Consider the following 15,147-nt stretch of genomic DNA (forward strand, 5'->3'; position numbering starts at 1 on the left):
AAGTCTTGTAGTTTCTTTATGCAAAACAGGATTTGAACCCGTGGACGTTTGCAGGTTGGGAAATATCAGGTTTAATCACCCGAGGGGCCACCTCTGAGTTACAGGCTTTCTCACATTTAAAACCTGATAGGAATCACTGTTTCAGTGCTCAGGCTGAGCATGACCGGTCAAAGAACTGGGGCAATTGAAAATTATGCGACAGCTACCGACCTGCGTCTAGATTGTTCCAGAGACAACCATGAGTAATGTTCCGAAGGCACCAGTGGCAGCATAAACATCTGTACTAAATCTGATCCTTCAACATGAATGGGTGGGTTTGCTTAACTTATTACAGCTCTTCTTTTGAAAGATTATTGCAACGTGTGAATAAACTGCCTAAAAAATATTGAAAAATATCTACACTATCATATCAATCTAATAAATGTGCCTTCACTCATAACCGCCACTGAGATTGTTAAGGCTCCTCTCAGATGTGACAGCCAAGTCAATGTGGTTTAACCTCAAAGTGAAACAGGACAAAGATTAGTGGTCATTAATGTGTTCCTTTGACTAAAATACCTCAAACATGTTACTTAGAGTGAAACAAAAAGAGAATGTGGAAATGTTTTTTGTCGACGATGGTTTGACAGAAACTAAGATATGCCCATTTTCTCCATAATGAGATGCGTGAGACAAGCAACCTTAATGACTGGAAGCTTGAAGTGAATGAGTCAATGGTCAACCTGCTTATGCACTTAATGTGACACAGAGCTTCCTCACACATTTAGCCTGTACATATGATTGGATCATACATAGAATTCTAGGATGAAGTGGCTGTGAGTATGAGGTTCTTCATCCTGAAGTTCTAAAATATTGATCTAAAATACAATATAAATTAAGTCATTGTCTTCACCATAATACATTTTTTCAAGATAAATGTCACTGGTTCTTACACACACAGCCATAACTTACAGGTTTTCTCTAACAGCTCAGCATCCATATAAATAGTATAATATCAATTATAATAAATGAATGGATGGATTTAAATCAAATACTTTCAACTTTCTTGGAATTGGCTTTGTTGCTTGCTTTTGGTGTCCAGCAATGATAACCTGTCGTATTTGTTCTGATATCCTGTAGAGAGGACCATTCATTTCCTTTTAAAATGAAACGTCTCACTAGAAGAACATGCATTATAATATGCAGACCTACTGGCATATTCAATATTTTAGTAGGGCTAATTTTGGATGAAATATGTTTACGTTTCATATCAATAATATTTTCTAGCAGTCTTCTTGCATTGTATAACATTTAATAAAGTGACCTCAGCTCAACTGCCTTTTTTTCTAAAAAAAAAGACGCAACATTATTTCGGCTTTCAGCATGAATTTCCCCGTAAACAGAGCGCAATCAAATACAGAATTTGCGTCCTGGAATCAAAAATCACGGAAACCGAGAGTTACTCACTGTGCTATAGTGAAGAATGGACGAAATAAAACATTCTAATGTGGTACTTTTTTGATACATATTTCATCTTATGACAACATATCAATTACTAATATGCCCTAATAAGGGTGCCACGGTCCGACTTTCACACGTATCTGTTTAAAACATTGAGGGTTGATTGCAGAACTGGTGGAAAAGACCCAACGTGAACACATGCATATCTTACATTGATAAACCCAAGTGTACAACTGCGAGTGTCCTGTCCTCTTATCCCATCATTCCATTTATAATACGGGGGCTGGGAGGAGGGTTTAGGGAATGCACGTTCCACGGGTCGTCGGAGGGAGACTGAGGGGTCTCCCGGAAGATGATGCGTCCCTAGGGGAGTTCAGCCTCCTGGTCCATCTCCGTCATTGCCCGGGAGTCCTCATCCTCCTCCGTCTGCCCCAGCATGTTGTAAGGATCAGAAGAACCAACCACCCGGTTCCTCTTCTCCCGGTGCAAGAGGCGCTCCAGTGGCACCGTGTTCTTCTCCGATGGGAAGAGGGAGGTTTGCGATAGATTTTGACCCACCGTGAACACTTGCTTTATCCCTTCCAAGTTGAGCAGAATACCAGTTCTGCAAGAGTAGTACACGTCGCGGTGGTTTTTCAATAACTTGTGGTTAAAAATACCGTCTTCCTTGTGGCAAACAGTCTGTAAACAGATTCATAGATTAATTTACGCAAACAGACCATTTAGAAACGTACATAAATTAACTTCATTTTCAAAGTGGTACTTGAGTGCTAAACACAAGAACACTTCGACCAATGTAAAAATGTGATATTATATTGACTATGTGTTTGGTTAAAAGTGGTTTGGTTGGCATATGACAGAAATAGCTAAAATTAGGAAACTTCTCTCACGAGTTTTATTCTACATTTTAAGAAAACATGTATTTCAGTTCAATGAATAATGAAAATTGGCATTTACTTACAGAGCTGAAGGGGTTTCCCAGGGCATCTATGCAAAGGTAGCGATTACTTTTGACTCCAAGTATCGCCACGCGAGGTCTTGTTTCCGCCTTCAATTAAATCACACCTGTTGACAAAATGAATTGTGATAGCCTATAGAAGCAGATTAAGGACAAAGATTTAAAACAGAATTTAAATCAAAACCAAACGGCAAAAATGTAATTAGAACTTACTGTATGAGCTTTGAAGTGTAGTTTTGCGCAAGTGGCCATTTAAAATCTCAATGTAGAAATTGTTCACGTCTGAAGACGTCTGCAGGTGTACGTATCTCCTCGGATTCCCCCAGTTGGATCCCATGAGCGGTGATGGGGTTGGAAGAGCGTCTACTAGTCGAAATCTCTGAAGAATAGCCAGTATCTTTTACCCCTGAAATACAGACAATATATCCCAGAGATTTCAGATGTAGCTTTGAATTCTGCAGCAAACTTCAGCTGATCTGATGGTCCAACGTTTGAGGACGGCTCAATTTAAAGGGACCCAAGTGCCACTCCTGCTGGCATCCTTTTGTCTTCACGGCACTCGCAGATGTGGGTCTTTCTCTCGGCGGAAGGAAGGGGGTGCATCTCCACCTGACTGTTTGTCAATAGGTATTGGTCACCAAATAACGTAGTCGTCTCATTGAGCAATGTCTGTACAAAAGTGACGTCGTATTTTTTTTCCAAACATCAGCACTTTCATAATCATGATCCTTGCACTAGTCTTTAAAACGCATATGTCATCACAGTGTGTGCAATATAAGCCTCTGTTCAGTAAGCATATTATAATATACCTATATATTTTCTATAGATCTAGAAACATATGAATCATTTCACGTTGAAAAACTGACTATAGATAAGTCTATAGATAATATATACAACCAATTCCCAAGGTTTCCTGTCCCTAATCTATACAACCTATTCCCAACACCTTTCCAATGTTTTGAAAATGTAATTTTATGATAGTAATTGAACATTATGGTACAATCTGTTTGAATTAAATGATAGACAACATCTTAAACTTAGATAAATATTTGGCCATTTAAAAACACAGATCTAATGTAGTGCTGTATTTCTATATAGTATTTTCTATTTAATTATAAAAACATAAATCCATGCCTGAATAATACTAATTAAGCTCCAAATTAACATTACACTGTGTGTATAGTTGATGATGACTGGGGGAGCTAGACTTACCCCAGTCTATAGTCCAATATTACCCCTTGTGTAAAAACAACACTGCCGCTTCTTGTTAAGGTTACTTCCTACATGAATTGCACAACCATTGTCTTGTCTACCTTTTGATTCCTACACATCTGTAACGGAACCACTTCACCATGTAGTCTTAGTTTGTGCAGCAGATTATCTTGCCGAACAGATGTCTATTGCAGGAACAGATTCCTGCTGATCCCTCCTCCTATTCATTCAATAACATCTGCAACTTCCTTTTCTGCAACTCTGGAATCAGGTGATGTTCAACAAAGGCTTGGGTTCTGATCAACAGGTCTTGAATGGATGCCTCATCTCGGGGAAGATTGATGACAGAAATGCCTTGCTGTGTCCAGACAACAAAGTTACCCTGTTGACATCCTGTGACAAGCAGCTGTGTTTGAACTTGAGTTAAGTACTGGTGTGTTCTCTTCAACAAATTGGTTTCCAGGCTAAATGCAGGATCCTCCATTTGAACTACAGTACCATTCAAAAGTTTGGACACACCTACTCATTCAAGAGTTTTTAAAAAAAATGTTTTTTCTACATTGTAGAATAATAGTGAAGACATCAAAACTATGAAATAACACATATGGAATCATGTAGTAATCAAAAAAGTGTTAAACAAATCAAAATATATTTTAGATTTTAGATTCTTCAAAGTAGCCACCCTTCGCCTTGATAACAGCTTTGTACACTCTTGGCATTTTTGTGCATTCAAATTGCCATCGATTAAATGGAATTGTATTCGTTGTCTGCAGTTTATGCCTGCCCATACCATAATCCCGCCATCACCATGGGGCCCTCTGTTCACAACATTGACATCAGAAAACCGCTCGCCCACACGACACCATACACGTGGTCTGCAGTTGGTAGGCCAGTTGGACATACTGCCAAATTCTTTAAAATGAAGTTGGAGGCAGCTTATGGTAGAGAAATTAAAATGTAATTCTGGCAACAGCTCTGGTGGACATTCCTACAGTCAGCATGCCAATTGCACAATCCCTAAAAACTTATGACATCTGTAGCATTGTGTTGTGTGACAAAACTGCATATTTTAGCATGGCCTTTTTGTTGTCCCCAGCACAAGGTGCACCTGTGTAATGAGCATGCTGTTTAATCAGATTATTGATATGCCACAGGTGGATGGATATGTCAGGTGGATTAATTGGCAAAAGAGAAATGCTCACTAACAGGAATGTAAACAAATTTGTTGTCACGACTTCCGCTGGTCGGCTCCCCTCCTTGTTCTTGCTGTGTTCGGCGGTCGACGTCACCGGCCTTCAAGTCATCGCCGTTCCATTTTTCATTGTTCCATTTGTTTTGTCTTGTTCCCCTCACACCTGGTTTATATTCCCTAATCAACTGCATATATATATTCCACTGTTCCCCTGTCACGACTTCCACCGAAGGTGGCTCCTCTCGTTGTTCAGGCGGTGCCGGGCGGTCGTCATCGTCAACCTACTAGCTGTCACCGGTCCATTTTTCCTTTTCGTTTGTGTCTGTCTTTTATTGTAATCACCTGTGTCTGATTAGTTAATTGCGGTGGGTTTATTAACCTCCGCTGCCTGCTCGTCTTTGTGCAGGATTGTTTTTGCTTGTTAGCTCTGTTAGGGTTGCGTGTTTGGACCACAGGGTTTTTTTCCTCACAGTCTTTGTACCGTGGGTAGTATATTTAGGAGTAGAGATTTCTCCTCCGCGTGTTTCATGATTTCCCTACTGTGCAAACTACTGTGCTACTACTGCTACTACAAACTACTGTGTAAACTACTCTGCAAACTGGAATTCCTTTCTCTCCTGCTCCTGACTCCTGCACCTACCTCTTCTTAGGAGGCACCTAACAGAATCCCGTACCATTATTAAATGGAGTCAGTAGGAGCTGACGCACTCTCCACTTACATGGAGGAGCTCGTGCAACACCACACCACCGTTCTCCATCGTCTCGGGACCGCCATGGTCAAGTGATGGCGACAATGGAGAGATGGGAGAGAGGTGGCCCCTCCACCAGCCACACTCCAACCAGCACCACCACCTTCTCCGGCGTCGTCCAGCACCAGCGGTATCCGGCTCGCACTCCCAAGGGAGTGCGATGGGACGGCCACCGGTGCAAGGGGTTCCTGCTCCAACTGGAACTTTACCTGGGAACCGTTCACCTGGCTCCCTCGGGAAGTGAGAGCGTGAACGCCCTCGTCTCCTGCCTGTGAGGCAAAGCTCTGGAGTGGGCCAACGCGGTCTGGAATGAACCAGACTCCGCGAGGGACCCCTACCCAGAGTTCACCCGCCGCTTCTGGGCTGTGTTCGGCCATCCACCTGAGGGTTGTGTGGCGGGTGAACGTCTGTTCCATTTACGGCAGGAGACGAGGAGCGCACAAGACTTCGCTCTGGAGTTCAGGACCTTGGCCGCCGGTGCAGGGTGGAACGACAGGGCCCTAATTGACCACTATCGGTGCAACTTACGGGAGGACGTCCGCAGGGATCTAACATGCAGAGACGCCACCCTCACCCTGGACCAGCTAGTGGACATGTTCATAAGGTTGGACAACTTGCTTGCTACACGCGGGCGTCCAGATCGGGTTCTGTTGGTTCCACCCCCCCCCAGCACATCCGTGCCAACCCCCATGGAGTTAGGGGGTGCTGCAGCGAGGGCGATTGGAGGAGGAGCTCCTTCCTGCACTAGGTGTGGTCGGAGAGGGCACACTGCCGACCGGTGCTGGAGGGACTCATCTGGGAGTCGAGACGGCAGGCCGAGCACTGTTCGGACACCTCAGGTGAGTCAGCAGCAGGCTCACCCAGAGCCCCCTGTTGGTCACATGTATATGTTATTTCTTTCGCTGAGTTTTGCCCCCATTCCCAGCATAAGGCGCTGGTAGATTCAGGTGCAGCGGGGAATTTTATGGACCGCGGTTTTGCACATAGGTTAGGGAATCCCCTGTTTCAGATGGACAAACCCTTCCCCGTGCCCTCCCTAGATAGTCAACCATTAGGGTCAGGGATGGTCAGGGAGACCACGGCTCCACTGGACATGGTTACGCAGGGAGGTCACGAGGAGAGAATTAGTCTCTACCTCATTGATTCTCCAGCGTTTCCGGTGGTGCTGGGGATTCCCTGGTTGGCCTATCATAACCCCACTATTTTGTGGCAACAGAGGGCTCTAAAAGGGTGGTCAGAGGAGTGCTCAGGTTGGTGTGTGGGAGTTTCCATCGGTGCAATGACGGTGGAGAGTCCAGACCAAATCTCCACTGTGTGCATTCCCCCCAGAATATGCCAATTTGGCTCTCGCCTTCTGTAAAAATAGAGCGACCCAATTACCACCCCATCGACGAGGGGATTGTGCAATAAACCTCCAGGTAAACGTCACACTTCCCAGGAGTCACATGTACCCCCTGACACAGGAGGAGAAGGTGGTTATGGCTATATATCTCTGAATCTCTGAGGCAGTGGTACATTCGGCCCTCCACGTCAACCGCCTCCTCGAGTTTATTTTTTGTGAAGAAGGAGGGAGGTCTAAATTCTATTACGGTGGGGTACAGTTACCCGCTACCTCTCATCGCTATGGTGATTGACTCATTTCACAGAGCACGCTTCTTCACAAAACTGGATCTCAGGAGCTCGCATAACTTGGTGCGTATCCGGGAGGGAGATGAGTGGAAGACAGCGTTTAGTACCACATCCGAGTACATCGCCATGCCGTAGGGATTGAAGAATTCCCCAGTAGTATTCCAATGCTTTGTAGACAAGATTCTCAGGGACCTGCACGGGCAGGGTGTGGTGGCTTATATCGATGACATTCTGATATATTCCGCCACACACACCGCACATGTGCCTCAGGTGCGCAGTGTACTTGACCTATATGTCAAGGCTGAGAAATGCGTGTTGGTGATGGAGTGTGACCGCATTGCAGCCATGCATAATTGGCCGACTCCCACCACGGTAAAGGAGGTGCAGCGGTTTTTAGGATTTGCCAATTACTACCGGAGGATTATCCAGGGTTTTTGGGAAGGTGGCTGCTCCCATTACCTCACTGCTGAAGGGGGGACCAGTGTGTCTGCGGTGGTCGGCTGAGGTGGACAGAGTGTTTTGTCGCTTGAGGACCCTGTTTACCGAGGCTCCCGTGTTGGCTCATCCGGATCCCTCTTTGGCATTTATAGTGGAGGTTAACGCATCCGAGGCTGGGATTGGAGCCGTGCTCTCACAGTGCTCGGGCGCACCACTGAAGCTCCGCCCCTGCGCTTTCTTTTCGAGGAAGCACAGCCTGGCGGAGAGAAACTATGACGTGGGGGACCGGGAGAGGCTGGCTGTCGTAAAAGCTCTGAAGGTGTGGAGACATTTGCTTGAGGGGGCTCAACACCATTTCCTCATCTGGTCTCATCTAATCTGGAGTACATCCGGGTGGCGAGGAGACTGAACCCTCGCCAGGCAACGTGGGCCATGTTTTTCACCCGATTCAGATTTACAATATTGTATAGACCAAGGTCTCCAGAATGCTAAGGCAGACGCACTGTCTCGTCTTTATGATACAGAGGAGTGGTCCATCGATCCCACCCCCATATTTCCGGCCTCTTGTCTGGTGGCACCGGTGGTATGGGAGGTGGACGCGGACATCGAGCGGGCATCTCGGTCAGAGCCTACTCCACCTCAGTGTCCAGCCGGACGGAAGTACGTCCCGCTTGGTGGTCGCGACAGGTTAATTCGGTGGGCTCACACGTTACCCTCCTCTGGTCATCCTGGTATCGATAGGACGGTGCGATGCCTTAGGGGGAAGTACTGGTGGGCCATTTTAGCTAAGGACGTGAGGGTTTATGTCTCTTCCTGTTCGGTGTGCGCTCAGTGCAAGGCTCCTAGGCACCTGCCCAGAGGGAAGTTACAACCCCCCCCCCCGTTCCACAGCGGCCTTGGTCACACCTGTCGGTGGACTTCCTGACTGATCTTCCTCTGTCTCAGGGCAACACCACGATCCTGGTCGTGGTGGATCGGTTTTCTAAGTCCTGTCGTCTCCTCCCTTTGCCCGGGCTCCCTACGGCCCTACAGACTGCGGAGGCCCTGTTTACACACGTCTTCCGGCACTACGGGTTGCCTGGTACTGTGGCATCCAAGCCAGACCGAGGCTCTCTGGTGCCTGCACCACTCTCATCCAGAGCCCTCTGTTGACCACCTGTTTGTGCATGTTTGTTTTCCTGAGTTTTCCCCGCATTCCCAGCATAAGGCGCTCGTCGATTCAGGTGCGGTTGGGAATTTTATCGACAGAGCGTTCGCCCTTAGTTTAGGGATTCCAATTGTTCCTGTGGTTAGACCTTTCCCGGTACACGCTCTAGATAGTCGACGATTAGGGTCCGGGTTAATTAGAGAAGCCACCATCTCCTTGGCTATGGTGACACAGGGGAGTCACAAGAAGAGAATCAGTCTCTTCCTCATTGACTCTCCTGCGTTTCTCGTGGTGCTAGTCCTTCCCTAGTTGGCTAGTCATGACCCCACCATTTCATGGCAACAGAGGGCTCAAATGGGGTGGTCGCGAGAGTGCTCGAGGAGGTGTGTAGGAGTTTCCATTGGTGCTACCACAGTGGAAAGTCCAGACCAGGTCTCCACTGTACGCATCCCCCCCAGAATATGCCAATTTGGCTCTCGTCTTCTCCAAAAAGAAGGCGACTCAATTACCACTCTATCAACGGGGGGATAGTGCAATAAATCTCCTGGTAGATGCTCCACTTCCCAGGAGTCACGTGTATCCCCTGTCGCAAGCGGAGACGGCGGCTATGGAGACATACAGTATTTCACAAAAGTGAGTACACCCCTCACATTTTTGTAAATATTTGAGTATATCTTTTCATGTGACAACACTGAAGAAATTACACTTTGTTACAATGTAAAGTAGTGAGTGTACAGCTTGTATAACAGTGTAAATTTGCTGTCCCCTCAAAATAACTCAACACACAGCCTTTAATGTCTAAACCGCTGGCAGCAAAAGTGAGTACACCCCTAAGTGAAAATGTCCAAATTGCGCCCAATTAGCCATTTCCCTCCCCGGTGTCATGTGACTCGTTAGTGTTACAAGGTCTCAGGTGTGAATGGGGAGCAGGTGTGTTAAATTTGGTGTCATCGCTCTCACACTCCCTCATACTGGCTGGTCACTGGAAGTTCAACATGGCACCTCATGGCAAAGAACTATCTGAGAATCTGAAAAAAAGAATTGTTTCTCTACATAAAGGAAAATGAGCTGCAGCACGGTGGCCAAGACCATACAGTGGTTTAACTGGACAGGTTCCACTCAGAACAGGCCTCGACCATGGTCGACCAAAGAAGTTGAGTGCACATGCTCAGCGTCATAACAAGAGGTTGTCTTTGGGAAATAGACGTATGAGTGCTGCCAGCATTGCTGCAGAGGTTGAAGGGGTGAGGGGTCAGTCTGTCAGTGCTCAGACCATACGCCGTACACTGCATCAAATTGGTCTGCATGGTTGTCGTCCCAGAAGGAAGCCTCTTCTAAAGATGATGCACAAGAAAGCCCGTAAACAGTTTGCTGAAGACAAGCAGACTAAGGACATGGATTACTGGAACCATGTCCTGTGGTCTGATGAGCCAAGATAAACGTATTTGGTTCATAAGGTGTCAAGCGTGTGTGGCGGCAACCAGGTGAGGAGTACAAAGACAAGTGTGTCTTGCCTACAGTCAAGCATGGTGGTGGGAGTGTCATGGTCTGGGGCTGCATGAGTGCTGCCGGCGCTGGGGAGCTACAGTTCATTGTAGGGAACCATGAATGCCAACATGTACTGTGACATACTGAAGCAGAGCGTGATCCCTTCCCTTCAGAGACTGGGCCGCAGGGCAGTATTCCAACATGATAACGACCCCAAACACACCTCCAAGACAACCACTGCCTTGCTAAAGAAGCTGAGGGTAAATGTGATGGACTGGCCAAGCATGTCTCCAGACCTAAACCCTATTGTGCATCTGTGAGGCATCCTCAAATGGAAGGTGGAGGAGTGCAAGGTCTCTAACATCCACCAGCTCCATGATGTTGTCATGGAGGAGTGGAAGAGGACTCCAGTGGCAACCTGAGAAGCTCTGGTGAACTCCATGCCCAAGAGGGTTAAGGCAGTGCTGGAAAATGATGGTGGCCACACAAAATATTGACACTTTGGGCCCAATGTGAACATTTTCACGTAGCCTCTTGCGACGAGCAATCCCGGATCCGGGATCGTAATCATAGCCTCAAACGAATTAGCATAACGCAGCGGACATAAATACCCCTAGAAACTTTTCCTATTCATGAAAATCGCAAATGAAATTAAATAAATATATTCAAACACAAGCTTAGCCTTTAATGGCCTTAATGGTTCTGTTTTCCTCGGTTCCCGTGCTGGTCCATCTGGATCCCTCTTTGGCCTTCATAGTGGAGGTGGACGAGTCCGAGGCTGGGATAGGAACCGTGCCCTCTCAGCGCTCGGGCACACCACCGAAGCTCCGTCCCTGTGCCTTCTTCTTGAAGAAGCTCAGCCCGCGGAGCGGAACTATGATGTGGGGGACTGGGAGCTCTTGGCTCTGGTTAAAGGTTTGAAGGCGTGGAGATATTGGCTTGAGGGGGCTAAATACCCTTTCCTCATCTGGACTGACCACCACAACCTGGAGTACATCCAGGCAGCGAGGAGACTGAATCCTCGTCAGGCAAGTTGGGCCATGTTCTTTACCCGTTTTGTGTTTACCCTGTCCTACAGACCAGGTTCCCAAAATGTTAAGGCAGACGCACTATCCCGGCTGTATGACACAGAGGAGCGGCCCATGGATCAGACTCCCATAATCCCGGCCTCCTGCCTGGTAGCACCGGTTGTGTGGGACCTGGACGCAGACATTGAGCAGGCGTTACGTACAGAGCCCGCTCCCCTCCCAGTGTCCCGTCAGGCGTATGTACGTTCCATCTGCTGTCCATGACCAGTTGATCTATTGGGCCCACACGTCACCCTCCTCTGATCATCCGGGGATCAGCCGGACGGTGCGCTATCTGAGCAGGAAGTACTGGTGTCCTATGTTGGTAAAGGTTGTGAGGGTCTATGTTTCCTCCTGCTCAGTGTGCGCCCAGTGTAAGGCTCCTAGACACCTGCCCAGAGGTAAGCTACATCCCTTACCCGTTCCACAACGTCCTTGGTCACACCTGTCGGTCGATTTTCTAACCGTTGTTCCTCCCTCTGCCCGGTCTTCCCCAGTTCACTTCGATAGTCTGGAGGGTGTTCATGGAACGTCTGGGGGTCGCAGTCAGCCTCACCTCAGGTTTTCACTCCGAGAGAAATGGGTAGGTGGAGAGAGTGAACCAGGATGTGGGCAGGTTTCTGCGGTCTTATTGCCAGGACCGGCCGGGGGAGTGGGCGGCGTTCGTGCCCTGGGCCGAGATGGCGCCGAACTCGCTCCGTGACTCCTCCACTAACCTCTCCCCCTTTCAGTGCGTATTGGGGTACCAGCCGGTTCTGGTGCCATGGCATTAGAGTCAGACCGAGGTTCCTGCAGTGGAAGACTGGTTCCGGTGCGCGGAGGAGACATGGGAAGCTGCCCATGTTGATCTCCAGCAGGCCGCGCTGCGCCAAAAAAAACAGCGAAGACCATCACCGCAGTGAGGCCCCGGTGTTCGCACTGGGTCTGGGTTTCGACCTGAAACTTGCCCCTCTGCCTGCCCTGCCGGAAGCTGGGTCTGCGGTTTGTGGGGCCATTCAAAGTCCTGAAGAGAGTGAACGAGGTGTGTTACAGGTTACAGCTTCCCCCCTATTACCGCATTAACCCCTCGTTCCATGTGTCTCTCCTCAAGCCGGTGGGGGTTGGTCCGCTCCAGGAGTCTGAGGTGTGGGTGGTTCCTCCACCTCCGCTGGACATCGAGGGGGCCCCAGCGTACTCTGTCCGTTCCATCCTGGATTCGAGACGTCGGGCGAGGGGCCTTCAGTACCTCGTGGAGAGGGAGGGGTACGGTTCAGAGGAGTGTTGGACCCTGAAATGTTGCGGGAGTTCCACCGTCTCTAGCGGATAGCCCGGTGGCTCGCCCCGAGGCCGGTGTCGGGGGTACTGTCAAGACTTCTACTGAAGTCGGCTCCCCTCCTTGTTCGGGCGGCTCTGTTCCCCCCATGTCTTTGTGTGGGATTGTTTTGTTACGTGTTTTGTATTGACTCGCCTAGCTGTTTTTTTCCCGGGTACTATGTTTCAACCCGGAGGATGTTTGATTGTTAAACATTTTTGCTTATTTGTGACTTTGTTGTGCTTTGCACTTTTGTGTCATGACTCCCACCGCAGTTGGCTCCTCTTCCTGTTCGGGTGGCGCTCGGCGGTCATCGTCACTGGTCTACTAGCTGCCACGATCCCCTTTTCCTTTTCTGTTGGTTTTGTCTTATTGGTTATTGTTTCTTGTTTGGGTTTTGGCCGGTTATGCCCCCCTGCTTTTGTGCGGGCTTGTTTCTCTGTTCGTTTTGTGGATGTGCTATTTTCTTATTTTCTCTGGACTGTTTGGGTCCTGTTTTTGGGCCGGTCATTGTATGAGCCTGGTGTTTTGGCGTGACCTTTTCTGTCACTGGAATAAATATGATTGTCCTAAACCCTCAGCCTGACTCCGCACCCACTACTTCTAGAAGTCGTAACATTTTGCCTTTGGCTGGAGGTTTGTTGGACGCTGTTGGGTCCGTCTGTTGTTTACTTCTGCCGAATAAAGTGTGCACCTGATCACAACTCTGCTCTCCTGCACCTGACTTCAACACCAGTAGCGCATACGCTGACATTTGTGCACAACATTTATGAGAAATAAGCTTTTTGTGAGTATGGAAAATGTCTGGTATCTTTTATTTCACCTCAAACACTTTACATGTTGCATTTATTTTTTTGTTCAGTTTACATAGATCCAGACACATTACAGAAATAGAGATGCGAAATAATGAGTATGAGTGGGGAGTTTATTACAAGTACAATTATTACAAGCTTGTTAGGCTGGTAGCTTATTCTTTAGATGTTTGGGGCTGCTGGTGAACCATGATGTGCAGGCATAATCAAAGTGACACATGACTAGCACACTTGCCAGAGACTTTGTGGTGTTCATAGCTAGGTTTCCATCCAGTTGGTAACAGATTTTCATGTGAATTTTCAAAAATAACTTATTTCCTTTAGGAGAATTTGGCGCCGGACAACATGACAGGGGAGATTTTAATTTACTGAACATTTGATATGCATTCAGATCCAACCTGGCGTAGCCAGCACCATCAATAAATGAGGGATGTTGGCCAAATAAATTACATTTACATGTCCTTAAAAACAGCCGATAACAAATTACAAAAACACAGAGATTTGAGCACTAAATATATCAGGACATTGCATGCAAAGTCCTATAAGCAAGCAAGTTAGACATCGAAGTAGTCAATTCACCATATTCCCTTTCATTGACGTCTAATTTATTTTTGTTTGAATTCTCGATAGCCATCAGCTTGTTTGACTGGAGCCAACTTTATGCCCACTGGTGTGATTGCTAACCTTTTAAACAGCAACACACAGCAAGTTAAGTTTTAATGTCAAATACACAAGTACAGTGAAATACATTTCTTGCAAGCTCTAAACATAAGCAAAATAACACATGAAAAATCTTATATTGCTGAATATGGGATTTATTGTAATTTATACAATTACAAAGTCCCTAACGTTGTAGATTACTGTCAATATCAAGTCTATTCGGACGATTTAGAAACAAAACAGAGTATGCCTTTTCTCCACCAAGAACTGCATTTGCTTGCTATTGTGACATCATGGGGATCTCAGGTATGCAGTTTTTCATCCGTAAGTACTAAAATATTTATCTAAAATATAATCCCCAAAAATAAATACATTGAAAATAGTAATATTTTGTTCATAATAATTCATTTTTTCAAGATAAATGTCACCAATACTCATACACAGCTTACTCACAACTAACCTAATGTAGCAGCCATAAAATAAACGCCTGAGCTGAGTTCCCATATCCGGTTTTCTGGGGAAATGGAAGTAATATCCCATCAAAGGCCAACTCAGAATTCCTCTTTAACAGTTAAGCATCCATATAAATACTAGAAATAACAATAAATGAATAGATTTAAATAAATAAATACTTTCAACTTTCTTGGGATTGGCTTAGTTGCTTGCTTTTGCTGGCTAGCACCTATCACCAAACTATACTTTCTATGTGTTCTGATACGCTGTAGGTTGTAGGCCTACCATTAGTTCCCGTTTTAAATTAAATGACCTATAACATGTAGGCGTACTGGCATATTAAACATTGTAGTAGACCTAATTCTATATGGAATATGTTTATGTTTCATCATCATAATCTGTCCTTGTACTCTTAGATTTAAGTGCTGTGTTTGACACTGTTGACCATGATGTCTTTCTGGACAGACTGGAGAGGTGGGTTGGCCTCTCAGGTCCAGTTCTATATTGGTTTAGGACCTATTTATAACTGGTCAAGAGTTCTTTGTCACCCTTGGTGAACAAAACTCTGAGAAAATACATATCATGTGGTTCCACAACGTTTGATTTTGGGT

The 15,147-nt window shown here is 46.5% G+C and overlaps 1 pseudogene; it reads right to left on the reverse strand.

Moving 5' to 3' along the window:
• Nucleotides 1–1,692: 1,692 nt before the first annotated feature.
• Nucleotides 1,693–5,560, reverse strand: LOC135515109 (fibroblast growth factor 23-like; annotated as a pseudogene).
• Nucleotides 5,561–15,147: the final 9,587 nt, after the last annotated feature.

Source organism: Oncorhynchus masou, chromosome 26 (genome assembly GCF_036934945.1).
Source record: "Oncorhynchus masou masou isolate Uvic2021 chromosome 26, UVic_Omas_1.1, whole genome shotgun sequence".
Classification (NCBI taxonomy): domain Eukaryota; kingdom Metazoa; phylum Chordata; class Actinopteri; order Salmoniformes; family Salmonidae; genus Oncorhynchus; species Oncorhynchus masou.